The sequence below is a fragment of the Giraffa tippelskirchi genome, chromosome 8 (assembly GCF_054371585.1).
Source record: "Giraffa tippelskirchi isolate mGirTip1 chromosome 8, T2T-mGirTip1v1.2.pri, whole genome shotgun sequence".
Classification (NCBI taxonomy): domain Eukaryota; kingdom Metazoa; phylum Chordata; class Mammalia; order Artiodactyla; family Giraffidae; genus Giraffa; species Giraffa tippelskirchi.
In genome coordinates, this window is record NC_137282.1 from 118,006,142 (window position 1) to 118,033,016 (window position 26,875).

Here is a 26,875-nt window from a genome sequence, read left to right on the forward strand (position 1 = left end):
ACCGGCACACGCAGGGAGGGAGAGACAGAGAGAGGGAGACCCAGAGCGACTGGCAGAGAGACGGAAAACGGGAGGCACGCAGGGCAGAGAGGATGGCATGCGGTCCGAGACAGACACACCGGCACAGACCGTGACACCCGTCAGAGAGAGGCCGTGCCCGGAAGCAGCAGCTTCGCCAAGGGAGGGGGCGTCAGCCCCGGGCCGGGCGGGCCCCGGCTGCACGCAGTGCCCTGGGGCTGGCAGTCACCCGTGGGGAACCCAAGACTTCCTCGCAGCCGAGGTCTCAAGGGTCCCCTTCGGCTTGGCTACCTAAGGCGAGACCCGGACCCGCCCCCAGGCCAGAGGGTGGGTGTGTGAGTGAGTGTGTCGGTGGGCGAGGGTGGGGTCGGGTCGACTGGGGGTCGGGTGGATACCCGGAATGGAAGGCGGGAGGATGTGGAGGCCGGGGGTTGGGAAGCCTGTGTGGTCCTCTTGCTGTCTCTCTCTGCCTCTTTCTTCGTGGGCCTTACCTGTGGGTTTCCGGCTCTTGACCTGTCTCGGCGGCGGGGGTCTGTGTGTGTGTGTGTGTGTGTGTGTGTGTGTGTGTGTGCGCGCGTGCGTGCGTGTGTGCGTGTGTGTGAGCGCCTGCGAGGATGGGGCTGGAGGTGGGGCTGGGGGTGGGGCTGGGGGTGGGGCTGGGGCTGGGCCTCCCTCCCCCCTGCCTGAGGCGTGCCAAGGCCCAGGGAGCCCCAGGCGGAGACCCCCGACCGTCGTGTGGTTTCCTGGAAGCCGAATGCGGAGGGGCTCGCAGGCCGCGCGGAGGCAAGCCAGGTCGGCAGCGGGAGTCGGGGCCCTGACCGTCCAGCCCGGGAGGGGCTGGGGCTGGGGCTGGGGCTGCGGGGGCCCAAGAGTTGGGACGGGGGCGGCGGGGACCCAAGAGTTGGGACGCCGTGGGGGCCGGGGGCTAAAGGAGAGGGGAGGCAAAAAGCCTACAGCACCCGGTATTCCCAGGCGGTCTCCCATCCAAGTACTAACCAGGCCCGACCCTGCTTAGCTTCCGAGATCAGACGAGATCGGGCGCGTTCAGGGTGGTATGGCCGTAGACGGAGGCGGCTGCCGCCAGGCGCCCTAAGAGCCCTGCGCCGCGCCTCCCATTGGCTCTGACCCCCGGGTCAGGCCAGCCGGCCGCGGCTCTCCACGGGAGCGCGCGCTGCACTTGAGCCGCACGCCCCGCGACCGGACTCCGGCCGGCCAGGGCCGGCAGCCCGGCGGCCGGCCGATGCCGCCCCACCCCCGCACACCGCCACCCCTGGCCAGCAACCGCCTGGCCCGGCGCGGGGGCCAAGAGGGCTTCCGGGACCGCGAGCGGCCGGGCGTGCGTGCCGGGGGTGGGGTGGGGTGGGGTCGGGGGGGGGTGGAGGGCGACGGGCGCGGAGGTCTCGGCGCCCTCCCACCCTGGGCCTCTCCAGGCCGGCCCCCTCTCGGCGCCCCACCCCCACCGCCACCCCACCCCCACCCCCACCCCCACCCCCACCCCGCACCCCGCACCCCGCACCCGCCGTCGCGTTCGCTGCTCAGGGCCACGTGGCCCCGGAGGTGTCTGGCTTCGGGGCCCGCCGCTGCCCGCGGCCCGCGGCGCTCTGAGCCTCCTGCGGGCCTCGGCGCGGCCCAGCCGGGGCCCTGAGCGCCCGTCCTGCCGGGCACCTGCCAGGGCGCGGTCGACCGGAGCCCGTCAGCCCCGCCCCTTCGCCCTACCCGAGGCCCCCCCTTGCCCACTCTGTGGGGCTGCCTTTCCTGCCTCCAAGGACGATAGCGTCCCCAGCCGCCTGCGATCTGAGGGTCACCCCCAGCTGGGAAGCGCTGGCTGGGAGGTCACTTGGCAGCGGCAGTGGCCCCCGGGCCCCCGCGCCCAGGGCGGTCTCCCACACTCCCAGGGAACGTCGAGGCACCCTCCACGCGGCCGTTGCGTCACATTTGCTCTGCAGGAAGGAGAGAGCTCCCGAGCCAAGGCCTGTCTGCACCGTGCTCGGCTCCTGCGGGCAGAACACCCTGGGCGCCCACCTGGAGCTCGGGCCCAGGGGCCCACACTGGCGTGTTTCGCCCGGGGAGCCCTAAAGGCGGGGCGGCCCAGCAACTGCTTGCAAAGGCCTCCCGTGGCTGTTTGCTTCCTTCTGCCAGAGCTAGCTCTGCTCCCCGCTGCGGCCTTTGGCACGCCAGGGGCGAGCCCGCCACCCCTCGCCGGGAGCCCGTGGGAGGGGCCAGGTGCCCTCGGCCAGGTGACCCCAGCGTGGCACCCGGCCCCCTCAGACGCACTCCCGCAGCCTCCTTCCCCACGGGCAGGACCGCGCTGACCTAGGAGTGTGTTTGCAAGGCTCCCAGACCGCAGGCGGACACAGGGCCCCGACTCCGGAATTGAGGCCCTGGGAGCAGGCCCGGAGGTCCGGCGTCTGAGGCGCTACACACTGGCTGCGCGCTAGAGGCCTGAAAACCCGCTCTCTGGGGCTGCCTATCCTGCCTCCAAGGACGATAGCGTCCCCAGCCGCCTGCGGCCTGAGGGTCACCCCCAAGCTGGGAAGCGCTGGCTGGGAGGTCATTTGGCAGTGGCAATGGCCCCTGGGGCCCCGCGCCCAGGGCGGGCTCCCACACTCCCAGGGAGCTTCGAGGCCAGCTGTACACGGCTTTTCCCTCACGCTTGCTCTGCAGGAGAGACCTCCCGAGCCTGGGCCTGTCTGCAGCGTGCTGGGCTCCTGCGGGCAAAACACCCTGGGCGCCCACCTGGGGCCCGGGCCTAGGGGCCCACACGGGCGTGTCTCGCCCGGGGAGCCCTAAAGGCGGGGCGGCCCAGCAACTGCTTGCAAAGGCTACCCGTGGCCGTTTGCTTCCTTCTGCCAGAGCTAGCTTGACTCCCGGCTCCAGCGTTGGGCACGGCCAGGGGTGAGGCGTCAGCCCCGCCCCTTCGGCCTACCCAGGCCCCCCCCCTTGCCCCCTTGCCCCCTCGCCCTCCCCCCCCACCCCCACCCCCGCCAAGCACAGGACCTTCCTGAGAGAGCAGACGAGCGACCGGCAGGCACACGGACAGACACACAGACCCTCGCACGCACCCACGCCCAGTGGGTTAGCCGGCCGGCGCAAGCTCCTCAGCCGGAGCCAGAGCCAGAGCACCTGTCAGAGGCCGGGGCCAGAGGAAGGGACGGGAGGCCGGCGGTCAGCAGAGACAGAGACAGAGAGAGAGGGACAGAAAGAGACAGAGACAGAAAGACAGCGAGACGGAGATGCAGACAGACGGCCAGGCGCGCGCGCACACCCAAACACGCACCGGCACACGCAGGGAGGGAGAGACAGAGAGAGGGAGACCCAGAGCGACTGGCAGAGAGACGGAAAACGGGAGGCACGCAGGGCAGAGAGGTTGGCATGCGGTCCGAGACAGACACACCGGCACAGACCGTGACACCCGTCAGAGAGAGGCCGTGCCCGGAAGCAGCAGCTTCGCCAAGGGAGGGGGCGTCAGCCCCGGGCCGGGCGGGCCCCGGCTGCACGCAGTGCCCTGGGGCTGGCAGTCACCCGTGGGGAACCCAAGACTTCCTCGCAGCCGAGGTCTCAAGGGTCCCCTTCGGCTTGGCTACCTAAGGCGAGACCCGGACCCGCCCCCAGGCCAGAGGGTGGGTGTGTGAGTGAGTGTGTCGGTGGGCGAGGGTGGGGTCGGGTCGACTGGGGGTCGGGTGGATACCCGGAATGGAAGGCGGGAGGATGTGGAGGCCGGGGGTTGGGAAGCCTGTGTGGTCCTCTTGCTGTCTCTCTCTCCCTCTTTCTTCGTGGGCCTTACCTGTGGGTTTCCGGCTCTTGACCTGTCTCGGCGGCGGGGGTCTGTGTGTGTGTGTGTGTGTGTGTGTGTGTGTGTGCGCGCGTGCGTGCGTGTGTGCGTGTGTGTGTGTGTGTGTGAGCGCCTGCGAGGATGGGGCTGGAGGTGGGGCTGGGGGTGGGGCTGGGGGTGGGGCTGGGGCTGGGCCTCCCTCCCCCCTGCCTGAGGCGTGCCAAGGCCCAGGGAGCCCCAGGCGGAGACCCCCGACCGTCGTGTGGTTTCCTGGAAGCCGAATGCGGAGGGGCTCGCAGGCCGCGCGGAGGCAAGCCAGGTCGGCAGCGGGAGTCGGGGCCCTGACCGTCCAGCCCGGGAGGGGCTGGGGCTGGGGCTGGGGCTGCGGGGGCCCAAGAGTTGGGACGGGGGCGGCGGGGACCCAAGAGTTGGGACGCCGTGGGGGCCGGGGGCTAAAGGAGAGGGGAGGCAAAAAGCCTACAGCACCCGGTATTCCCAGGCGGTCTCCCATCCAAGTACTAACCAGGCCCGACCCTGCTTAGCTTCCGAGATCAGACGAGATCGGGCGCGTTCAGGGTGGTATGGCCGTAGACGGAGGCGGCTGCCGCCAGGCGCCCTAAGAGCCCTGCGCCGCGCCTCCCATTGGCTCTGACCCCCGGGTCAGGCCAGCCGGCCGCGGCTCTCCACGGGAGCGCGCGCTGCACTTGAGCCGCACGCCCCGCGACCGGACTCCGGCCGGCCAGGGCCGGCAGCCCGGCGGCCGGCCGATGCCGCCCCACCCCCGCACACCGCCACCCCTGGCCAGCAACCGCCTGGCCCGGCGCGGGGGCCAAGAGGGCTTCCGGGACCGCGAGCGGCCGGGCGTGCGTGCCGGGGGTGGGGTGGGGTGGGGTCGGGGGGGGGTGGAGGGCGACGGGCGCGGAGGTCTCGGCGCCCTCCCACCCTGGGCCTCTCCAGGCCGGCCCCCTCTCGGCGCCCCACCCCCACCGCCACCCCACCCCCACCCCCACCCCCACCCCCACCCCGCACCCCGCACCCCGCACCCGCCGTCGCGTTCGCTGCTCAGGGCCACGTGGCCCCGGAGGTGTCTGGCTTCGGGGCCCGCCGCTGCCCGCGGCCCGCGGCGCTCTGAGCCTCCTGCGGGCCTCGGCGCGGCCCAGCCGGGGCCCTGAGCGCCCGTCCTGCCGGGCACCTGCCAGGGCGCGGTCGACCGGAGCCCGTCAGCCCCGCCCCTTCGCCCTACCCGAGGCCCCCCCTTGCCCACTCTGTGGGGCTGCCTTTCCTGCCTCCAAGGACGATAGCGTCCCCAGCCGCCTGCGATCTGAGGGTCACCCCCAGCTGGGAAGCGCTGGCTGGGAGGTCACTTGGCAGCGGCAGTGGCCCCCGGGCCCCCGCGCCCAGGGCGGTCTCCCACACTCCCAGGGAACGTCGAGGCACCCTCCACGCGGCCGTTGCGTCACATTTGCTCTGCAGGAAGGAGAGAGCTCCCGAGCCAAGGCCTGTCTGCACCGTGCTCGGCTCCTGCGGGCAGAACACCCTGGGCGCCCACCTGGAGCTCGGGCCCAGGGGCCCACACTGGCGTGTTTCGCCCGGGGAGCCCTAAAGGCGGGGCGGCCCAGCAACTGCTTGCAAAGGCCTCCCGTGGCTGTTTGCTTCCTTCTGCCAGAGCTAGCTCTGCTCCCCGCTGCGGCCTTTGGCACGCCAGGGGCGAGCCCGCCACCCCTCGCCGGGAGCCCGTGGGAGGGGCCAGGTGCCCTCGGCCAGGTGACCCCAGCGTGGCACCCGGCCCCCTCAGACGCACTCCCGCAGCCTCCTTCCCCACGGGCAGGACCGCGCTGACCTAGGAGTGTGTTTGCAAGGCTCCCAGACCGCAGGCGGACACAGGGCCCCGACTCCGGAATTGAGGCCCTGGGAGCAGGCCCGGAGGTCCGGCGTCTGAGGCGCTACACACTGGCTGCGCGCTAGAGGCCTGAAAACCCGCTCTCTGGGGCTGCCTATCCTGCCTCCAAGGACGATAGCGTCCCCAGCCGCCTGCGGCCTGAGGGTCACCCCCAAGCTGGGAAGCGCTGGCTGGGAGGTCACTTGGCAGTGGCAATGGCCCCTGGGGCCCCGCGCCCAGGGCGGGCTCCCACACTCCCAGGGAGCTTCGAGGCCAGCTGTACACGGCTTTTCCCTCACGCTTGCTCTGCAGGAGAGACCTCCCGAGCCTGGGCCTGTCTGCAGCGTGCTGGGCTCCTGCGGGCAAAACACCCTGGGCGCCCACCTGGGGCCCGGGCCTAGGGGCCCACACGGGCGTGTCTCGCCCGGGGAGCCCTAAAGGCGGGGCGGCCCAGCAACTGCTTGCAAAGGCTACCCGTGGCCGTTTGCTTCCTTCTGCCAGAGCTAGCTTGACTCCCGGCTCCAGCGTTGGGCACGGCCAGGGGTGAGGCGTCAGCCCCGCCCCTTCGGCCTACCCAGGCCCCCCCCCTTGCCCCCTTGCCCCCTCGCCCTCCCCCCCCCCCACCCCCGCCAAGCACAGGACCTTCCTGAGAGAGCAGACGAGCGACCGGCAGGCACACGGACAGACACACAGACCCTCGCACGCACCCACGCCCAGTGGGTTAGCCGGCCGGCGCAAGCTCCTCAGCCGGAGCCAGAGCCAGAGCACCTGTCAGAGGCCGGGGCCAGAGGAAGGGACGGGAGGCCGGCGGTCAGCAGAGACAGAGACAGAGAGAGAGGGACAGAAAGAGACAGAGACAGAAAGACAGCGAGACGGAGATGCAGACAGACGGCCAGGCGCGCGCGCACACCCAAACACGCACCGGCACACGCAGGGAGGGAGAGACAGAGAGAGGGAGACCCAGAGCGACTGGCAGAGAGACGGAAAACGGGAGGCACGCAGGGCAGAGAGGATGGCATGCGGTCCGAGACAGACACACCGGCACAGACCGTGACACCCGTCAGAGAGAGGCCGTGCCCGGAAGCAGCAGCTTCGCCAAGGGAGGGGGCGTCAGCCCCGGGCCGGGCGGGCCCCGGCTGCACGCAGTGCCCTGGGGCTGGCAGTCACCCGTGGGGAACCCAAGACTTCCTCGCAGCCGAGGTCTCAAGGGTCCCCTTCGGCTTGGCTACCTAAGGCGAGACCCGGACCCGCCCCCAGGCCAGAGGGTGGGTGTGTGAGTGAGTGTGTCGGTGGGCGAGGGTGGGGTCGGGTCGACTGGGGGTCGGGTGGATACCCGGAATGGAAGGCGGGAGGATGTGGAGGCCGGGGGTTGGGAAGCCTGTGTGGTCCTCTTGCTGTCTCTCTCTCCCTCTTTCTTCGTGGGCCTTACCTGTGGGTTTCCGGCTCTTGACCTGTCTCGGCGGCGGGGGTCTGTGTGTGTGTGTGTGTGTGTGTGTGTGTGTGTGTGCGCGCGCGTGCGTGCGTGTGTGCGTGTGTGTGTGTGTGTGTGAGCGCCTGCGAGGATGGGGCTGGAGGTGGGGCTGGGGGTGGGGCTGGGGGTGGGGCTGGGGCTGGGCCTCCCTCCCCCCTGCCTGAGGCGTGCCAAGGCCCAGGGAGCCCCAGGCGGAGACCCCCGACCGTCGTGTGGTTTCCTGGAAGCCGAATGCGGAGGGGCTCGCAGGCCGCGCGGAGGCAAGCCAGGTCGGCAGCGGGAGTCGGGGCCCTGACCGTCCAGCCCGGGAGGGGCTGGGGCTGGGGCTGGGGCTGCGGGGGCCCAAGAGTTGGGACGGGGGCGGCGGGGACCCAAGAGTTGGGACGCCGTGGGGGCCGGGGGCTAAAGGAGAGGGGAGGCAAAAAGCCTACAGCACCCGGTATTCCCAGGCGGTCTCCCATCCAAGTACTAACCAGGCCCGACCCTGCTTAGCTTCCGAGATCAGACGAGATCGGGCGCGTTCAGGGTGGTATGGCCGTAGACGGAGGCGGCTGCCGCCAGGCGCCCTAAGAGCCCTGCGCCGCGCCTCCCATTGGCTCTGACCCCCGGGTCAGGCCAGCCGGCCGCGGCTCTCCACGGGAGCGCGCGCTGCACTTGAGCCGCACGCCCCGCGACCGGACTCCGGCCGGCCAGGGCCGGCAGCCCGGCGGCCGGCCGATGCCGCCCCACCCCCGCACACCGCCACCCCTGGCCAGCAACCGCCTGGCCCGGCGCGGGGGCCAAGAGGGCTTCCGGGACCGCGAGCGGCCGGGCGTGCGTGCCGGGGGTGGGGTGGGGTGGGGTCGGGGGGGGGTGGAGGGCGACGGGCGCGGAGGTCTCGGCGCCCTCCCACCCTGGGCCTCTCCAGGCCGGCCCCCTCTCGGCGCCCCACCCCCACCGCCACCCCACCCCCACCCCCACCCCCACCCCCACCCCGCACCCCGCACCCCGCACCCGCCGTCGCGTTCGCTGCTCAGGGCCACGTGGCCCCGGAGGTGTCTGGCTTCGGGGCCCGCCGCTGCCCGCGGCCCGCGGCGCTCTGAGCCTCCTGCGGGCCTCGGCGCGGCCCAGCCGGGGCCCTGAGCGCCCGTCCTGCCGGGCACCTGCCAGGGCGCGGTCGACCGGAGCCCGTCAGCCCCGCCCCTTCGCCCTACCCGAGGCCCCCCCTTGCCCACTCTGTGGGGCTGCCTTTCCTGCCTCCAAGGACGATAGCGTCCCCAGCCGCCTGCGATCTGAGGGTCACCCCCAGCTGGGAAGCGCTGGCTGGGAGGTCACTTGGCAGCGGCAGTGGCCCCCGGGCCCCCGCGCCCAGGGCGGTCTCCCACACTCCCAGGGAACGTCGAGGCACCCTCCACGCGGCCGTTGCGTCACATTTGCTCTGCAGGAAGGAGAGAGCTCCCGAGCCAAGGCCTGTCTGCACCGTGCTCGGCTCCTGCGGGCAGAACACCCTGGGCGCCCACCTGGAGCTCGGGCCCAGGGGCCCACACTGGCGTGTTTCGCCCGGGGAGCCCTAAAGGCGGGGCGGCCCAGCAACTGCTTGCAAAGGCCTCCCGTGGCTGTTTGCTTCCTTCTGCCAGAGCTAGCTCTGCTCCCCGCTGCGGCCTTTGGCACGCCAGGGGCGAGCCCGCCACCCCTCGCCGGGAGCCCGTGGGAGGGGCCAGGTGCCCTCGGCCAGGTGACCCCAGCGTGGCACCCGGCCCCCTCAGACGCACTCCCGCAGCCTCCTTCCCCACGGGCAGGACCGCGCTGACCTAGGAGTGTGTTTGCAAGGCTCCCAGACCGCAGGCGGACACAGGGCCCCGACTCCGGAATTGAGGCCCTGGGAGCAGGCCCGGAGGTCCGGCGTCTGAGGCGCTACACACTGGCTGCGCGCTAGAGGCCTGAAAACCCGCTCTCTGGGGCTGCCTATCCTGCCTCCAAGGACGATAGCGTCCCCAGCCGCCTGCGGCCTGAGGGTCACCCCCAAGCTGGGAAGCGCTGGCTGGGAGGTCACTTGGCAGTGGCAATGGCCCCTGGGGCCCCGCGCCCAGGGCGGGCTCCCACACTCCCAGGGAGCTTCGAGGCCAGCTGTACACGGCTTTTCCCTCACGCTTGCTCTGCAGGAGAGACCTCCCGAGCCTGGGCCTGTCTGCAGCGTGCTGGGCTCCTGCGGGCAAAACACCCTGGGCGCCCACCTGGGGCCCGGGCCTAGGGGCCCACACGGGCGTGTCTCGCCCGGGGAGCCCTAAAGGCGGGGCGGCCCAGCAACTGCTTGCAAAGGCTACCCGTGGCCGTTTGCTTCCTTCTGCCAGAGCTAGCTTGACTCCCGGCTCCAGCGTTGGGCACGGCCAGGGGTGAGGCGTCAGCCCCGCCCCTTCGGCCTACCCAGGCCCCCCCCCTTGCCCCCTTGCCCCCTCGCCCTCCCCCCCCCCCCCCGCCAAGCACAGGACCTTCCTGAGAGAGCAGACGAGCGACCGGCAGGCACACGGACAGACACACAGACCCTCGCACGCACCCACGCCCAGTGGGTTAGCCGGCCGGCGCAAGCTCCTCAGCCGGAGCCAGAGCCAGAGCACCTGTCAGAGGCCGGGGCCAGAGGAAGGGACGGGAGGCCGGCGGTCAGCAGAGACAGAGACAGAGAGAGAGGGACAGAAAGAGACAGAGACAGAAAGACAGCGAGACGGAGATGCAGACAGACGGCCAGGCGCGCGCGCACACCCAAACACGCACCGGCACACGCAGGGAGGGAGAGACAGAGAGAGGGAGACCCAGAGCGACTGGCAGAGAGACGGAAAACGGGAGGCACGCAGGGCAGAGAGGATGGCATGCGGTCCGAGACAGACACACCGGCACAGACCGTGACACCCGTCAGAGAGAGGCCGTGCCCGGAAGCAGCAGCTTCGCCAAGGGAGGGGGCGTCAGCCCCGGGCCGGGCGGGCCCCGGCTGCACGCAGTGCCCTGGGGCTGGCAGTCACCCGTGGGGAACCCAAGACTTCCTCGCAGCCGAGGTCTCAAGGGTCCCCTTCGGCTTGGCTACCTAAGGCGAGACCCGGACCCGCCCCCAGGCCAGAGGGTGGGTGTGTGAGTGAGTGTGTCGGTGGGCGAGGGTGGGGTCGGGTCGACTGGGGGTCGGGTGGATACCCGGAATGGAAGGCGGGAGGATGTGGAGGCCGGGGGTTGGGAAGCCTGTGTGGTCCTCTTGCTGTCTCTCTCTGCCTCTTTCTTCGTGGGCCTTACCTGTGGGTTTCCGGCTCTTGACCTGTCTCGGCGGCGGGGGTCTGTGTGTGTGTGTGTGTGTGTGTGTGTGTGTGTGTGCGCACGTGCGTGCGTGTGTGCGTGTGTGTGAGCGCCTGCGAGGATGGGGCTGGAGGTGGGGCTGGGGGTGGGGCTGGGGGTGGGGCTGGGGCTGGGCCTCCCTCCCCCCTGCCTGAGGCGTGCCAAGGCCCAGGGAGCCCCAGGCGGAGACCCCCGACCGTCGTGTGGTTTCCTGGAAGCCGAATGCGGAGGGGCTCGCAGGCCGCGCGGAGGCAAGCCAGGTCGGCAGCGGGAGTCGGGGCCCTGACCGTCCAGCCCGGGAGGGGCTGGGGCTGGGGCTGGGGCTGCGGGGGCCCAAGAGTTGGGACGGGGGCGGCGGGGGCCCAAGAGTTGGGACGCCGTGGGGGCCGGGGGCTAAAGGAGAGGGGAGGCAAAAAGCCTACAGCACCCGGTATTCCCAGGCGGTCTCCCATCCAAGTACTAACCAGGCCCGACCCTGCTTAGCTTCCGAGATCAGACGAGATCGGGCGCGTTCAGGGTGGTATGGCCGTAGACGGAGGCGGTTGCCGCCAGGCGCCCTAAGAGCCCTGCGCCGCGCCTCCCATTGGCTCTGACCCCCGGGTCAGGCCAGCCGGCCGCGGCTCTCCACGGGAGCGCGCGCTGCACTTGAGCCGCACGCCCCGCGACCGGACTCCGGCCGGCCAGGGCCGGCAGCCCGGCGGCCGGCCGATGCCGCCCCACCCCCGCACACCTCCACCCCTGGCCAGCAACCGCCTGGCCCGGCGCGGGGGCCCAGAGGGCTTCCGGGACCGCGAGCGGCCGGGCGTGCGTGCCGGGGGTGGGGTGGGGTGGGGTCGGGGGGGGGTGGAGGGCGACGGGCGCGGAGGTCTCGGCGCCCTCCCACCCTGGGCCTCTCCAGGCCGGCCCCCTCTCGGCGCCCCACCCCCACCGCCACCCTACCCCCACCCCCACCCCCACCCCCACCCCGCACCCCGCACCCCGCACCCGCCGTCGCGTTCGCTGCTCAGGGCCACGTGGCCCCGGAGGTGTCTGGCTTCGGGGCCCGCCGCTGCCCGCGGCCCGCGGCGCTCTGAGCCTCCTGCGGGCCTCGGCGCGGCCCAGCCGGGGCCCTGAGCGCCCGTCCTGCCGGGCACCTGCCAGGGCGCGGTCGACCGGAGCCCGTCAGCCCCGCCCCTTCGCCCTACCCGAGGCCCCCCCTTGCCCACTCTGTGGGGCTGCCTTTCCTGCCTCCAAGGACGATAGCGTCCCCAGCCGCCTGCGATCTGAGGGTCACCCCCAGCTGGGAAGCGCTGGCTGGGAGGTCACTTGGCAGCGGCAGTGGCCCCCGGGCCCCCGCGCCCAGGGCGGTCTCCCACACTCCCAGGGAACGTCGAGGCACCCTCCACGCGGCCGTTGCGTCACATTTGCTCTGCAGGAAGGAGAGAGCTCCCGAGCCAAGGCCTGTCTGCACCGTGCTCGGCTCCTGCGGGCAGAACACCCTGGGCGCCCACCTGGAGCTCGGGCCCAGGGGCCCACACTGGCGTGTTTCGCCCGGGGAGCCCTAAAGGCGGGGCGGCCCAGCAACTGCTTGCAAAGGCCTCCCGTGGCTGTTTGCTTCCTTCTGCCAGAGCTAGCTCTGCTCCCCGCTGCGGCCTTTGGCACGCCAGGGGCGAGCCCGCCACCCCTCGCCGGGAGCCCGTGGGAGGGGCCAGGTGCCCTCGGCCAGGTGACCCCAGCGTGGCACCCGGCCCCCTCAGACGCACTCCCGCAGCCTCCTTCCCCACGGGCAGGACCGCGCTGACCTAGGAGTGTGTTTGCAAGGCTCCCAGACCGCAGGCGGACACAGGGCCCCGACTCCGGAATTGAGGCCCTGGGAGCAGGCCCGGAGGTCCGGCGTCTGAGGCGCTACACACTGGCTGCGCGCTAGAGGCCTGAAAACCCGCTCTCTGGGGCTGCCTATCCTGCCTCCAAGGACGATAGCGTCCCCAGCCGCCTGCGGCCTGAGGGTCACCCCCAAGCTGGGAAGCGCTGGCTGGGAGGTCATTTGGCAGTGGCAATGGCCCCTGGGGCCCCGCGCCCAGGGCGGGCTCCCACACTCCCAGGGAGCTTCGAGGCCAGCTGTACACGGCTTTTCCCTCACGCTTGCTCTGCAGGAGAGACCTCCCGAGCCTGGGCCTGTCTGCAGCGTGCTGGGCTCCTGCGGGCAAAACACCCTGGGCGCCCACCTGGGGCCCGGGCCTAGGGGCCCACACGGGCGTGTCTCGCCCGGGGAGCCCTAAAGGCGGGGCGGCCCAGCAACTGCTTGCAAAGGCTACCCGTGGCCGTTTGCTTCCTTCTGCCAGAGCTAGCTTGACTCCCGGCTCCAGCGTTGGGCACGGCCAGGGGTGAGGCGTCAGCCCCGCCCCTTCGGCCTACCCAGGCCCCCCCCCTTGCCCCCTTGCCCCCTCGCCCTCCCCCCCCACCACCCCCCCCCGCCAAGCACAGGACCTTCCTGAGAGAGCAGACGAGCGACCGGCAGGCACACGGACAGACACACAGACCCTCGCACGCACCCACGCCCAGTGGGTTAGCCGGCCGGCGCAAGCTCCTCAGCCGGAGCCAGAGCCAGAGCACCTGTCAGAGGCCGGGGCCAGAGGAAGGGACGGGAGGCCGGCGGTCAGCAGAGACAGAGACAGAGAGAGAGGGACAGAAAGAGACAGAGACAGAAAGACAGCGAGACGGAGATGCAGACAGACGGCCAGGCGCGCGCGCACACCCAAACACGCACCGGCACACGCAGGGAGGGAGAGACAGAGAGAGGGAGACCCAGAGCGACTGGCAGAGAGACGGAAAACGGGAGGCACGCAGGGCAGAGAGGATGGCATGCGGTCCGAGACAGACACACCGGCACAGACCGTGACACCCGTCAGAGAGAGGCCGTGCCCGGAAGCAGCAGCTTCGCCAAGGGAGGGGGCGTCAGCCCCGGGCCGGGCGGGCCCCGGCTGCACGCAGTGCCCTGGGGCTGGCAGTCACCCGTGGGGAACCCAAGACTTCCTCGCAGCCGAGGTCTCAAGGGTCCCCTTCGGCTTGGCTACCTAAGGCGAGACCCGGACCCGCCCCCAGGCCAGAGGGTGGGTGTGTGAGTGAGTGTGTCGGTGGGCGAGGGTGGGGTCGGGTCGACTGGGGGTCGGGTGGATACCCGGAATGGAAGGCGGGAGGATGTGGAGGCCGGGGGTTGGGAAGCCTGTGTGGTCCTCTTGCTGTCTCTCTCTGCCTCTTTCTTCGTGGGCCTTACCTGTGGGTTTCCGGCTCTTGACCTGTCTCGGCGGCGGGGGTCTGTGTGTGTGTGTGTGTGTGTGTGTGTGTGTGTGTGTGCGCGCGTGCGTGCGTGTGTGCGTGTGTGTGAGCGCCTGCGAGGATGGGGCTGGAGGTGGGGCTGGGGGTGGGGCTGGGGGTGGGGCTGGGGCTGGGCCTCCCTCCCCCCTGCCTGAGGCGTGCCAAGGCCCAGGGAGCCCCAGGCGGAGACCCCCGACCGTCGTGTGGTTTCCTGGAAGCCGAATGCGGAGGGGCTCGCAGGCCGCGCGGAGGCAAGCCAGGTCGGCAGCGGGAGTCGGGGCCCTGACCGTCCAGCCCGGGAGGGGCTGGGGCTGGGGCTGGGGCTGCGGGGGCCCAAGAGTTGGGACGGGGGCGGCGGGGACCCAAGAGTTGGGACGCCGTGGGGGCCGGGGGCTAAAGGAGAGGGGAGGCAAAAAGCCTACAGCACCCGGTATTCCCAGGCGGTCTCCCATCCAAGTACTAACCAGGCCCGACCCTGCTTAGCTTCCGAGATCAGACGAGATCGGGCGCGTTCAGGGTGGTATGGCCGTAGACGGAGGCGGCTGCCGCCAGGCGCCCTAAGAGCCCTGCGCCGCGCCTCCCATTGGCTCTGACCCCCGGGTCAGGCCAGCCGGCCGCGGCTCTCCACGGGAGCGCGCGCTGCACTTGAGCCGCACGCCCCGCGACCGGACTCCGGCCGGCCAGGGCCGGCAGCCCGGCGGCCGGCCGATGCCGCCCCACCCCCGCACACCGCCACCCCTGGCCAGCAACCGCCTGGCCCGGCGCGGGGGCCAAGAGGGCTTCCGGGACCGCGAGCGGCCGGGCGTGCGTGCCGGGGGTGGGGTGGGGTGGGGTCGGGGGGGGGTGGAGGGCGACGGGCGCGGAGGTCTCGGCGCCCTCCCACCCTGGGCCTCTCCAGGCCGGCCCCCTCTCGGCGCCCCACCCCCACCGCCACCCCACCCCCACCCCCACCCCCACCCCCACCCCGCACCCCGCACCCCGCACCCGCCGTCGCGTTCGCTGCTCAGGGCCACGTGGCCCCGGAGGTGTCTGGCTTCGGGGCCCGCCGCTGCCCGCGGCCCGCGGCGCTCTGAGCCTCCTGCGGGCCTCGGCGCGGCCCAGCCGGGGCCCTGAGCGCCCGTCCTGCCGGGCACCTGCCAGGGCGCGGTCGACCGGAGCCCGTCAGCCCCGCCCCTTCGCCCTACCCGAGGCCCCCCCTTGCCCACTCTGTGGGGCTGCCTTTCCTGCCTCCAAGGACGATAGCGTCCCCAGCCGCCTGCGATCTGAGGGTCACCCCCAGCTGGGAAGCGCTGGCTGGGAGGTCACTTGGCAGCGGCAGTGGCCCCCGGGCCCCCGCGCCCAGGGCGGTCTCCCACACTCCCAGGGAACGTCGAGGCACCCTCCACGCGGCCGTTGCGTCACATTTGCTCTGCAGGAAGGAGAGAGCTCCCGAGCCAAGGCCTGTCTGCACCGTGCTCGGCTCCTGCGGGCAGAACACCCTGGGCGCCCACCTGGAGCTCGGGCCCAGGGGCCCACACTGGCGTGTTTCGCCCGGGGAGCCCTAAAGGCGGGGCGGCCCAGCAACTGCTTGCAAAGGCCTCCCGTGGCTGTTTGCTTCCTTCTGCCAGAGCTAGCTCTGCTCCCCGCTGCGGCCTTTGGCACGCCAGGGGCGAGCCCGCCACCCCTCGCCGGGAGCCCGTGGGAGGGGCCAGGTGCCCTCGGCCAGGTGACCCCAGCGTGGCACCCGGCCCCCTCAGACGCACTCCCGCAGCCTCCTTCCCCACGGGCAGGACCGCGCTGACCTAGGAGTGTGTTTGCAAGGCTCCCAGACCGCAGGCGGACACAGGGCCCCGACTCCGGAATTGAGGCCCTGGGAGCAGGCCCGGAGGTCCGGCGTCTGAGGCGCTACACACTGGCTGCGCGCTAGAGGCCTGAAAACCCGCTCTCTGGGGCTGCCTATCCTGCCTCCAAGGACGATAGCGTCCCCAGCCGCCTGCGGCCTGAGGGTCACCCCCAAGCTGGGAAGCGCTGGCTGGGAGGTCATTTGGCAGTGGCAATGGCCCCTGGGGCCCCGCGCCCAGGGCGGGCTCCCACACTCCCAGGGAGCTTCGAGGCCAGCTGTACACGGCTTTTCCCTCACGCTTGCTCTGCAGGAGAGACCTCCCGAGCCTGGGCCTGTCTGCAGCGTGCTGGGCTCCTGCGGGCAAAACACCCTGGGCGCCCACCTGGGGCCCGGGCCTAGGGGCCCACACGGGCGTGTCTCGCCCGGGGAGCCCTAAAGGCGGGGCGGCCCAGCAACTGCTTGCAAAGGCTACCCGTGGCCGTTTGCTTCCTTCTGCCAGAGCTAGCTTGACTCCCGGCTCCAGCGTTGGGCACGGCCAGGGGTGAGGCGTCAGCCCCGCCCCTTCGGCCTACCCAGGCCCCCCCCCTTGCCCCCTTGCCCCCTCGCCCTCCCCCCCCACCACCCCCCCCCGCCAAGCACAGGACCTTCCTGAGAGAGCAGACGAGCGACCGGCAGGCACACGGACAGACACACAGACCCTCGCACGCACCCACGCCCAGTGGGTTAGCCGGCCGGCGCAAGCTCCTCAGCCGGAGCCAGAGCCAGAGCACCTGTCAGAGGCCGGGGCCAGAGGAAGGGACGGGAGGCCGGCGGTCAGCAGAGACAGAGACAGAGAGAGAGGGACAGAAAGAGACAGAGACAGAAAGACAGCGAGACGGAGATGCAGACAGACGGCCAGGCGCGCGCGCACACCCAAACACGCACCGGCACACGCAGGGAGGGAGAGACAGAGAGAGGGAGACCCAGAGCGACTGGCAGAGAGACGGAAAACGGGAGGCACGCAGGGCAGAGAGGATGGCATGCGGTCCGAGACAGACACACCGGCACAGACCGTGACACCCGTCAGAGAGAGGCCGTGCCCGGAAGCAGCAGCTTCGCCAAGGGAGGGGGCGTCAGCCCCGGGCCGGGCGGGCCCCGGCTGCACGCAGTGCCCTGGGGCTGGCAGTCACCCGTGGGGAACCCAAGACTTCCTCGCAGCCGAGGTCTCAAGGGTCCCCTTCGGCTTGGCTACCTAAGGCGAGACCCGGACCCGCCCCCAGGCCAGAGGGTGGGTGTGTGAGTGAGTGTGTCGGTGGGCGAGGGTGGGGTCGGGTCGACTGGGGGTCGGGTGGATACCCGGAATGGAAGGCGGGAGGATGTGGAGGCCGGGGGTTGGGAAGCCTGTGTGGTCCTCTTGCTGTCTCTCTCTGCCTCTTTCTTCGTGGGCCTTACCTGTGGGTTTCCGGCTCTTGACCTGTCTCGGCGGCGGGGGTCTGTGTGTGTGTGTGTGTGTGTGTGTGTGTGTGTGTGTGCGCGCGTGCGTGCGTGTGTGCGTGTGTGTGAGCGCCTGCGAGGATGGGGCTGGAGGTGGGGCTGGGGGTGGGGCTGGGGGTGGGGCTGGGGCTGGGCCTCCCTCCCCCCTGCCTGAGGCGTGCCAAGGCCCAGGGAGCCCCAGGCGGAGACCCCCGACCGTCGTGTGGTTTCCTGGAAGCCGAATGCGGAGGGGCTCGCAGGCCGCGCGGAGGCAAGCCAGGTCGGCAGCGGGAGTCGGGGCCCTGACCGTCCAGCCCGGGAGGGGCTGGGGCTGGGGCTGGGGCTGCGGGGGCCCAAGAGTTGGGACGGGGGCGGCGGGGACCCAAGAGTTGGGACGCCGTGGGGGCCGGGGGCTAAAGGAGAGGGGAGGCAAAAAGCCTACAGCACCCGGTATTCCCAGGCGGTCTCCCATCCAAGTACTAACCAGGCCCGACCCTGCTTAGCTTCCGAGATCAGACGAGATCGGGCGCGTTCAGGGTGGTATGGCCGTAGACGGAGGCGGCTGCCGCCAGGCGCCCTAAGAGCCCTGCGCCGCGCCTCCCATTGGCTCTGACCCCCGGGTCAGGCCAGCCGGCCGCGGCTCTCCACGGGAGCGCGCGCTGCACTTGAGCCGCACGCCCCGCGACCGGACTCCGGCCGGCCAGGGCCGGCAGCCCGGCGGCCGGCCGATGCCGCCCCACCCCCGCACACCGCCACCCCTGGCCAGCAACCGCCTGGCCCGGCGCGGGGGCCAAGAGGGCTTCCGGGACCGCGAGCGGCCGGGCGTGCGTGCCGGGGGTGGGGTGGGGTGGGGTCGGGGGGGGGTGGAGGGCGACGGGCGCGGAGGTCTCGGCGCCCTCCCACCCTGGGCCTCTCCAGGCCGGCCCCCTCTCGGCGCCCCACCCCCACCGCCACCCCACCCCCACCCCCACCCCCACCCCCACCCCGCACCCCGCACCCCGCACCCGCCGTCGCGTTCGCTGCTCAGGGCCACGTGGCCCCGGAGGTGTCTGGCTTCGGGGCCCGCCGCTGCCCGCGGCCCGCGGCGCTCTGAGCCTCCTGCGGGCCTCGGCGCGGCCCAGCCGGGGCCCTGAGCGCCCGTCCTGCCGGGCACCTGCCAGGGCGCGGTCGACCGGAGCCCGTCAGCCCCGCCCCTTCGCCCTACCCGAGGCCCCCCCTTGCCCACTCTGTGGGGCTGCCTTTCCTGCCTCCAAGGACGATAGCGTCCCCAGCCGCCTGCGATCTGAGGGTCACCCCCAGCTGGGAAGCGCTGGCTGGGAGGTCACTTGGCAGCGGCAGTGGCCCCCGGGCCCCCGCGCCCAGGGCGGTCTCCCACACTCCCAGGGAACGTCGAGGCACCCTCCACGCGGCCGTTGCGTCACATTTGCTCTGCAGGAAGGAGAGAGCTCCCGAGCCAAGGCCTGTCTGCACCGTGCTCGGCTCCTGCGGGCAGAACACCCTGGGCGCCCACCTGGAGCTCGGGCCCAGGGGCCCACACTGGCGTGTTTCGCCCGGGGAGCCCTAAAGGCGGGGCGGCCCAGCAACTGCTTGCAAAGGCCTCCCGTGGCTGTTTGCTTCCTTCTGCCAGAGCTAGCTCTGCTCCCCGCTGCGGCCTTTGGCACGCCAGGGGCGAGCCCGCCACCCCTCGCCGGGAGCCCGTGGGAGGGGCCAGGTGCCCTCGGCCAGGTGACCCCAGCGTGGCACCCGGCCCCCTCAGACGCACTCCCGCAGCCTCCTTCCCCACGGGCAGGACCGCGCTGACCTAGGAGTGTGTTTGCAAGGCTCCCAGACCGCAGGCGGACACAGGGCCCCGACTCCGGAATTGAGGCCCTGGGAGCAGGCCCGGAGGTCCGGCGTCTGAGGCGCTACACACTGGCTGCGCGCTAGAGGCCTGAAAACCCGCTCTCTGGGGCTGCCTATCCTGCCTCCAAGGACGATAGCGTCCCCAGCCGCCTGCGGCCTGAGGGTCACCCCCAAGCTGGGAAGCGCTGGCTGGGAGGTCATTTGGCAGTGGCAATGGCCCCTGGGGCCCCGCGCCCAGGGCGGGCTCCCACACTCCCAGGGAGCTTCGAGGCCAGCTGTACACGGCTTTTCCCTCACGCTTGCTCTGCAGGAGAGACCTCCCGAGCCTGGGCCTGTCTGCAGCGTGCTGGGCTCCTGCGGGCAAAACACCCTGGGCGCCCACCTGGGGCCCGGGCCTAGGGGCCCACACGGGCGTGTCTCGCCCGGGGAGCCCTAAAGGCGGGGCGGCCCAGCAACTGCTTGCAAAGGCTACCCGTGGCCGTTTGCTTCCTTCTGCCAGAGCTAGCTTGACTCCCGGCTCCAGCGTTGGGCACGGCCAGGGGTGAGGCGTCAGCCCCGCCCCTTCGGCCTACCCAGGCCCCCCCCCTTGCCCCCTTGCCCCCTCGCCCTCCCCCCCCACCCCCACCCCCGCCAAGCACAGGACCTTCCTGAGAGAGCAGACGAGCGACCGGCAGGCACACGGACAGACACACAGACCCTCGCACGCACCCACGCCCAGTGGGTTAGCCGGCCGGCGCAAGCTCCTCAGCCGGAGCCAGAGCCAGAGCACCTGTCAGAGGCCGGGGCCAGAGGAAGGGACGGGAGGCCGGCGGTCAGCAGAGACAGAGACAGAGAGAGAGGGACAGAAAGAGACAGAGACAGAAAGACAGCGAGACGGAGATGCAGACAGACGGCCAGGCGCGCGCGCACACCCAAACACGCACCGGCACACGCAGGGAGGGAGAGACAGAGAGAGGGAGACCCAGAGCGACTGGCAGAGAGACGGAAAACGGGAGGCACGCAGGGCAGAGAGGTTGGCATGCGGTCCGAGACAGACACACCGGCACAGACCGTGACACCCGTCAGAGAGAGGCCGTGCCCGGAAGCAGCAGCTTCGCCAAGGGAGGGGGCGTCAGCCCCGGGCCGGGCGGGCCCCGGCTGCACGCAGTGCCCTGGGGCTGGCAGTCACCCGTGGGGAACCCAAGACTTCCTCGCAGCCGAGGTCTCAAGGGTCCCCTTCGGCTTGGCTACCTAAGGCGAGACCCGGACCCGCCCCCAGGCCAGAGGGTGGGTGTGTGAGTGAGTGTGTCGGTGGGCGAGGGTGGGGTCGGGTCGACTGGGGGTCGGGTGGATACCCGGAATGGAAGGCGGGAGGATGTGGAGGCCGGGGGTTGGGAAGCCTGTGTGGTCCTCTTGCTGTCTCTCTCTCCCTCTTTCTTCGTGGGCCTTACCTGTGGGTTTCCGGCTCTTGACCTGTCTCGGCGGCGGGGGTCTGTGTGTGTGTGTGTGTGTGTGTGTGTGTGTGTGCGCGCGTGCGTGCGTGTGTGCGTGTGTGTGTGTGTGTGTGAGCGCCTGCGAGGATGGGGCTGGAGGTGGGGCTGGGGGTGGGGCTGGGGGTGGGGCTGGGGCTGGGCCTCCCTCCCCCCTGCCTGAGGCGTGCCAAGGCCCAGGGAGCCCCAGGCGGAGACCCCCGACCGTCGTGTGGTTTCCTGGAAGCCGAATGCGGAGGGGCTCGCAGGCCGCGCGGAGGCAAGCCAGGTCGGCAGCGGGAGTCGGGGCCCTGACCGTCCAGCCCGGGAGGGGCTGGGGCTGGGGCTGGGGCTGCGGGGGCCCAAGAGTTGGGACGGGGGCGGCGGGGACCCAAGAGTTGGGACGCCGTGGGGGCCGGGGGCTAAAGGAGAGGGGAGGCAAAAAGCCTACAGCACCCGGTATTCCCAGGCGGTCTCCCATCCAAGTACTAACCAGGCCCGACCCTGCTTAGCTTCCGAGATCAGACGAGATCGGGCGCGTTCAGGGTGGTATGGCCGTAGACGGAGGCGGCTGCCGCCAGGCGCCCTAAGAGCCCTGCGCCGCGCCTCCCATTGGCTCTGACCCCCGGGTCAGGCCAGCCGGCCGCGGCTCTCCACGGGAGCGCGCGCTGCACTTGAGCCGCACGCCCCGCGACCGGACTCCGGCCGGCCAGGGCCGGCAGCCCGGCGGCCGGCCGATGCCGCCCCACCCCCGCACACCGCCACCCCTGGCCAGCAACCGCCTGGCCCGGCGCGGGGGCCAAGAGGGCTTCCGGGACCGCGAGCGGCCGGGCGTGCGTGCCGGGGGTGGGGTGGGGTGGGGTCGGGGGGGGGTGGAGGGCGACGGGCGCGGAGGTCTCGGCGCCCTCCCACCCTGGGCCTCTCCAGGCCGGCCCCCTCTCGGCGCCCCACCCCCACCGCCACCCCACCCCCACCCCCACCCCGCACCCCGCACCCCGCACCCGCCGTCGCGTTCGCTGCTCAGGGCCACGTGGCCCCGGAGGTGTCTGGCTTCGGGGCCCGCCGCTGCCCGCGGCCCGCGGCGCTCTGAGCCTCCTGCGGGCCTCGGCGCGGCCCAGCCGGGGCCCTGAGCGCCCGTCCTGCCGGGCACCTGCCAGGGCGCGGTCGACCGGAGCCCGTCAGCCCCGCCCCTTCGCCCTACCCGAGGCCCCCCCTTGCCCACTCTGTGGGGCTGCCTTTCCTGCCTCCAAGGACGATAGCGTCCCCAGCCGCCTGCGATCTGAGGGTCACCCCCAGCTGGGAAGCGCTGGCTGGGAGGTCACTTGGCAGCGGCAGTGGCCCCCGGGCCCCCGCGCCCAGGGCGGTCTCCCACACTCCCAGGGAACGTCGAGGCACCCTCCACGCGGCCGTTGCGTCACATTTGCTCTGCAGGAAGGAGAGAGCTCCCGAGCCAAGGCCTGTCTGCACCGTGCTCGGCTCCTGCGGGCAGAACACCCTGGGCGCCCACCTGGAGCTCGGGCCCAGGGGCCCACACTGGCGTGTTTCGCCCGGGGAGCCCTAAAGTCGGGGCGGCCCAGCAACTGCTTGCAAAGGCCTCCCGTGGCTGTTTGCTTCCTTCTGCCAGAGCTAGCTCTGCTCCCCGCTGCGGCCTTTGGCACGCCAGGGGCGAGCCCGCCACCCCTCGCCGGGAGCCCGTGGGAGGGGCCAGGTGCCCTCGGCCAGGTGACCCCAGCGTGGCACCCGGCCCCCTCAGACGCACTCCCGCAGCCTCCTTCCCCACGGGCAGGACCGCGCTGACCTAGGAGTGTGTTTGCAAGGCTCCCAGACCGCAGGCGGACACAGGGCCCCGACTCCGGAATTGAGGCCCTGGGAGCAGGCCCGGAGGTCCGGCGTCTGAGGCGCTACACACTGGCTGCGCGCTAGAGGCCTGAAAACCCGCTCTCTGGGGCTGCCTATCCTGCCTCCAAGGACGATAGCGTCCCCAGCCGCCTGCGGCCTGAGGGTCACCCCCAAGCTGGGAAGCGCTGGCTGGGAGGTCACTTGGCAGTGGCAATGGCCCCTGGGGCCCCGCGCCCAGGGCGGGCTCCCACACTCCCAGGGAGCTTCGAGGCCAGCTGTACACGGCTTTTCCCTCACGCTTGCTCTGCAGGAGAGACCTCCCGAGCCTGGGCCTGTCTGCAGCGTGCTGGGCTCCTGCGGGCAAAACACCCTGGGCGCCCACCTGGGGCCCGGGCCTAGGGGCCCACACGGGCGTGTCTCGCCCGGGGAGCCCTAAAGGCGGGGCGGCCCAGCAACTGCTTGCAAAGGCTACCCGTGGCCGTTTGCTTCCTTCTGCCAGAGCTAGCTTGACTCCCGGCTCCAGCGTTGGGCACGGCCAGGGGTGAGGCGTCAGCCCCGCCCCTTCGGCCTACCCAGGCCCCCCCCCTTGCCCCCTTGCCCCCTCGCCCTCCCCCCCCCCCACCCCCGCCAAGCACAGGACCTTCCTGAGAGAGCAGACGAGCGACCGGCAGGCACACGGACAGACACACAGACCCTCGCACGCACCCACGCCCAGTGGGTTAGCCGGCCGGCGCAAGCTCCTCAGCCGGAGCCAGAGCCAGAGCACCTGTCAGAGGCCGGGGCCAGAGGAAGGGACGGGAGGCCGGCGGTCAGCAGAGACAGAGACAGAGAGAGAGGGACAGAAAGAGACAGAGACAGAAAGACAGCGAGACGGAGATGCAGACAGACGGCCAGGCGCGCGCGCACACCCAAACACGCACCGGCACACGCAGGGAGGGAGAGACAGAGAGAGGGAGACCCAGAGCGACTGGCAGAGAGACGGAAAACGGGAGGCACGCAGGGCAGAGAGGATGGCATGCGGTCCGAGACAGACACACCGGCACAGACCGTGACACCCGTCAGAGAGAGGCCGTGCCCGGAAGCAGCAGCTTCGCCAAGGGAGGGGGCGTCAGCCCCGGGCCGGGCGGGCCCCGGCTGCACGCAGTGCCCTGGGGCTGGCAGTCACCCGTGGGGAACCCAAGACTTCCTCGCAGCCGAGGTCTCAAGGGTCCCCTTCGGCTTGGCTACCTAAGGCGAGACCCGGACCCGCCCCCAGGCCAGAGGGTGGGTGTGTGAGTGAGTGTGTCGGTGGGCGAGGGTGGGGTCGGGTCGACTGGGGGTCGGGTGGATACCCGGAATGGAAGGCGGGAGGATGTGGAGGCCGGGGGTTGGGAAGCCTGTGTGGTCCTCTTGCTGTCTCTCTCTCCCTCTTTCTTCGTGGGCCTTACCTGTGGGTTTCCGGCTCTTGACCTGTCTCGGCGGCGGGGGTCTGTGTGTGTGTGTGTGTGTGTGTGTGTGTGTGTGTGCGCGCGCGTGCGTGCGTGTGTGCGTGTGTGTGTGTGTGTGTGAGCGCCTGCGAGGATGGGGCTGGAGGTGGGGCTGGGGGTGGGGCTGGGGGTGGGGCTGGGGCTGGGCCTCCCTCCCCCCTGCCTGAGGCGTGCCAAGGCCCAGGGAGCCCCAGGCGGAGACCCCCGACCGTCGTGTGGTTTCCTGGAAGCCGAATGCGGAGGGGCTCGCAGGCCGCGCGGAGGCAAGCCAGGTCGGCAGCGGGAGTCGGGGCCCTGACCGTCCAGCCCGGGAGGGGCTGGGGCTGGGGCTGGGGCTGCGGGGGCCCAAGAGTTGGGACGGGGGCGGCGGGGACCCAAGAGTTGGGACGCCGTGGGGGCCGGGGGCTAAAGGAGAGGGGAGGCAAAAAGCCTACAGCACCCGGTATTCCCAGGCGGTCTCCCATCCAAGTACTAACCAGGCCCGACCCTGCTTAGCTTCCGAGATCAGACGAGATCGGGCGCGTTCAGGGTGGTATGGCCGTAGACGGAGGCGGCTGCCGCCAGGCGCCCTAAGAGCCCTGCGCCGCGCCTCCCATTGGCTCTGACCCCCGGGTCAGGCCAGCCGGCCGCGGCTCTCCACGGGAGCGCGCGCTGCACTTGAGCCGCACGCCCCGCGACCGGACTCCGGCCGGCCAGGGCCGGCAGCCCGGCGGCCGGCCGATGCCGCCCCACCCCCGCACACCGCCACCCCTGGCCAGCAACCGCCTGGCCCGGCGCGGGGGCCAAGAGGGCTTCCGGGACCGCGAGCGGCCGGGCGTGCGTGCCGGGGGTGGGGTGGGGTGGGGTCGGGGGGGGGTGGAGGGCGACGGGCGCGGAGGTCTCGGCGCCCTCCCACCCTGGGCCTCTCCAGGCCGGCCCCCTCTCGGCGCCCCACCCCCACCGCCACCCCACCCCCACCCCCACCCCGCACCCCGCACCCCGCACCCGCCGTCGCGTTCGCTGCTCAGGGCCACGTGGCCCCGGAGGTGTCTGGCTTCGGGGCCCGCCGCTGCCCGCGGCCCGCGGCGCTCTGAGCCTCCTGCGGGCCTCGGCGCGGCCCAGCCGGGGCCCTGAGCGCCCGTCCTGCCGGGCACCTGCCAGGGCGCGGTCGACCGGAGCCCGTCAGCCCCGCCCCTTCGCCCTACCCGAGGCCCCCCCTTGCCCACTCTGTGGGGCTGCCTTTCCTGCCTCCAAGGACGATAGCGTCCCCAGCCGCCTGCGATCTGAGGGTCACCCCCAGCTGGGAAGCGCTGGCTGGGAGGTCACTTGGCAGCGGCAGTGGCCCCCGGGCCCCCGCGCCCAGGGCGGTCTCCCACACTCCCAGGGAACGTCGAGGCACCCTCCACGCGGCCGTTGCGTCACATTTGCTCTGCAGGAAGGAGAGAGCTCCCGAGCCAAGGCCTGTCTGCACCGTGCTCGGCTCCTGCGGGCAGAACACCCTGGGCGCCCACCTGGAGCTCGGGCCCAGGGGCCCACACTGGCGTGTTTCGCCCGGGGAGCCCTAAAGGCGGGGCGGCCCAGCAACTGCTTGCAAAGGCCTCCCGTGGCTGTTTGCTTCCTTCTGCCAGAGCTAGCTCTGCTCCCCGCTGCGGCCTTTGGCACGCCAGGGGCGAGCCCGCCACCCCTCGCCGGGAGCCCGTGGGAGGGGCCAGGTGCCCTCGGCCAGGTGACCCCAGCGTGGCACCCGGCCCCCTCAGACGCACTCCCGCAGCCTCCTTCCCCACGGGCAGGACCGCGCTGACCTAGGAGTGTGTTTGCAAGGCTCCCAGACCGCAGGCGGACACAGGGCCCCGACTCCGGAATTGAGGCCCTGGGAGCAGGCCCGGAGGTCCGGCGTCTGAGGCGCTACACACTGGCTGCGCGCTAGAGGCCTGAAAACCCGCTCTCTGGGGCTGCCTATCCTGCCTCCAAGGACGATAGCGTCCCCAGCCGCCTGCGGCCTGAGGGTCACCCCCAAGCTGGGAAGCGCTGGCTGGGAGGTCATTTGGCAGTGGCAATGGCCCCTGGGGCCCCGCGCCCAGGGCGGGCTCCCACACTCCCAGGGAGCTTCGAGGCCAGCTGTACACGGCTTTTCCCTCACGCTTGCTCTGCAGGAGAGACCTCCCGAGCCTGGGCCTGTCTGCAGCGTGCTGGGCTCCTGCGGGCAAAACACCCTGGGCGCCCACCTGGGGCCCGGGCCTAGGGGCCCACACGGGCGTGTCTCGCCCGGGGAGCCCTAAAGGCGGGGCGGCCCAGCAACTGCTTGCAAAGGCTACCCGTGGCCGTTTGCTTCCTTCTGCCAGAGCTAGCTTGACTCCCGGCTCCAGCGTTGGGCACGGCCAGGGGTGAGGCGTCAGCCCCGCCCCTTCGGCCTACCCAGGCCCCCCCCCTTGCCCCCTTGCCCCCTCGCCCTCCCCCCCACCACCCCCCCCCGCCAAGCACAGGACCTTCCTGAGAGAGCAGACGAGCGACCGGCAGGCACACGGACAGACACACAGACCCTCGCACGCACCCACGCCCAGTGGGTTAGCCGGCCGGCGCAAGCTCCTCAGCCGGAGCCAGAGCCAGAGCACCTGTCAGAGGCCGGGGCCAGAGGAAGGGACGGGAGGCCGGCGGTCAGCAGAGACAGAGACAGAGAGAGAGGGACAGAAAGAGACAGAGACAGAAAGACAGCGAGACGGAGATGCAGACAGACGGCCAGGCGCGCGCGCACACCCAAACACGCACCGGCACACGCAGGGAGGGAGAGACAGAGAGAGGGAGACCCAGAGCGACTGGCAGAGAGACGGAAAACGGGAGGCACGCAGGGCAGAGAGGATGGCATGCGGTCCGAGACAGACACACCGGCACAGACCGTGACACCCGTCAGAGAGAGGCCGTGCCCGGAAGCAGCAGCTTCGCCAAGGGAGGGGGCGTCAGCCCCGGGCCGGGCGGGCCCCGGCTGCACGCAGTGCCCTGGGGCTGGCAGTCACCCGTGGGGAACCCAAGACTTCCTCGCAGCCGAGGTCTCAAGGGTCCCCTTCGGCTTGGCTACCTAAGGCGAGACCCGGACCCGCCCCCAGGCCAGAGGGTGGGTGTGTGAGTGAGTGTGTCGGTGGGCGAGGGTGGGGTCGGGTCGACTGGGGGTCGGGTGGATACCCGGAATGGAAGGCGGGAGGATGTGGAGGCCGGGGGTTGGGAAGCCTGTGTGGTCCTCTTGCTGTCTCTCTCTGCCTCTTTCTTCGTGGGCCTTACCTGTGGGTTTCCGGCTCTTGACCTGT

At 71.8% G+C, this 26,875-nt stretch overlaps 8 non-coding genes across 8 annotated transcripts; all 8 read right to left on the reverse strand.

The window, feature by feature from the left end:
• Positions 1-965: 965 nt before the first annotated feature.
• LOC145519145 (5S ribosomal RNA) lies at positions 966-1,084 on the reverse strand. The gene has a single exon (XR_014063576.1). It is a non-coding gene; the product is annotated as a 5S ribosomal RNA (ribosomal RNA).
• A 3,180-nt stretch (positions 1,085-4,264) lies between these two features.
• Positions 4,265-4,383, reverse strand: LOC145519146 (5S ribosomal RNA). Its single transcript, XR_014063577.1, has one exon. It is a non-coding gene; the product is annotated as a 5S ribosomal RNA (ribosomal RNA).
• Positions 4,384-7,564: 3,181 nt separating this feature from the next.
• On the reverse strand, positions 7,565-7,683 carry LOC145519147 (5S ribosomal RNA). Its single transcript, XR_014063578.1, has one exon. It is a non-coding gene; the product is annotated as a 5S ribosomal RNA (ribosomal RNA).
• A 3,166-nt stretch (positions 7,684-10,849) lies between these two features.
• On the reverse strand, positions 10,850-10,968 carry LOC145519148 (5S ribosomal RNA). The gene has a single exon (XR_014063579.1). It is a non-coding gene; the product is annotated as a 5S ribosomal RNA (ribosomal RNA).
• Positions 10,969-14,143: 3,175 nt separating this feature from the next.
• LOC145519149 (5S ribosomal RNA) lies at positions 14,144-14,262 on the reverse strand. The gene has a single exon (XR_014063580.1). It is a non-coding gene; the product is annotated as a 5S ribosomal RNA (ribosomal RNA).
• A 3,175-nt stretch (positions 14,263-17,437) lies between these two features.
• On the reverse strand, positions 17,438-17,556 carry LOC145519150 (5S ribosomal RNA). Its single transcript, XR_014063581.1, has one exon. It is a non-coding gene; the product is annotated as a 5S ribosomal RNA (ribosomal RNA).
• A 3,180-nt stretch (positions 17,557-20,736) lies between these two features.
• Positions 20,737-20,855, reverse strand: LOC145519151 (5S ribosomal RNA). Its single transcript, XR_014063583.1, has one exon. It is a non-coding gene; the product is annotated as a 5S ribosomal RNA (ribosomal RNA).
• A 3,169-nt stretch (positions 20,856-24,024) lies between these two features.
• LOC145519152 (5S ribosomal RNA) lies at positions 24,025-24,143 on the reverse strand. The gene has a single exon (XR_014063584.1). It is a non-coding gene; the product is annotated as a 5S ribosomal RNA (ribosomal RNA).
• Between the last annotated feature and the right edge of the window lie 2,732 nt (positions 24,144-26,875).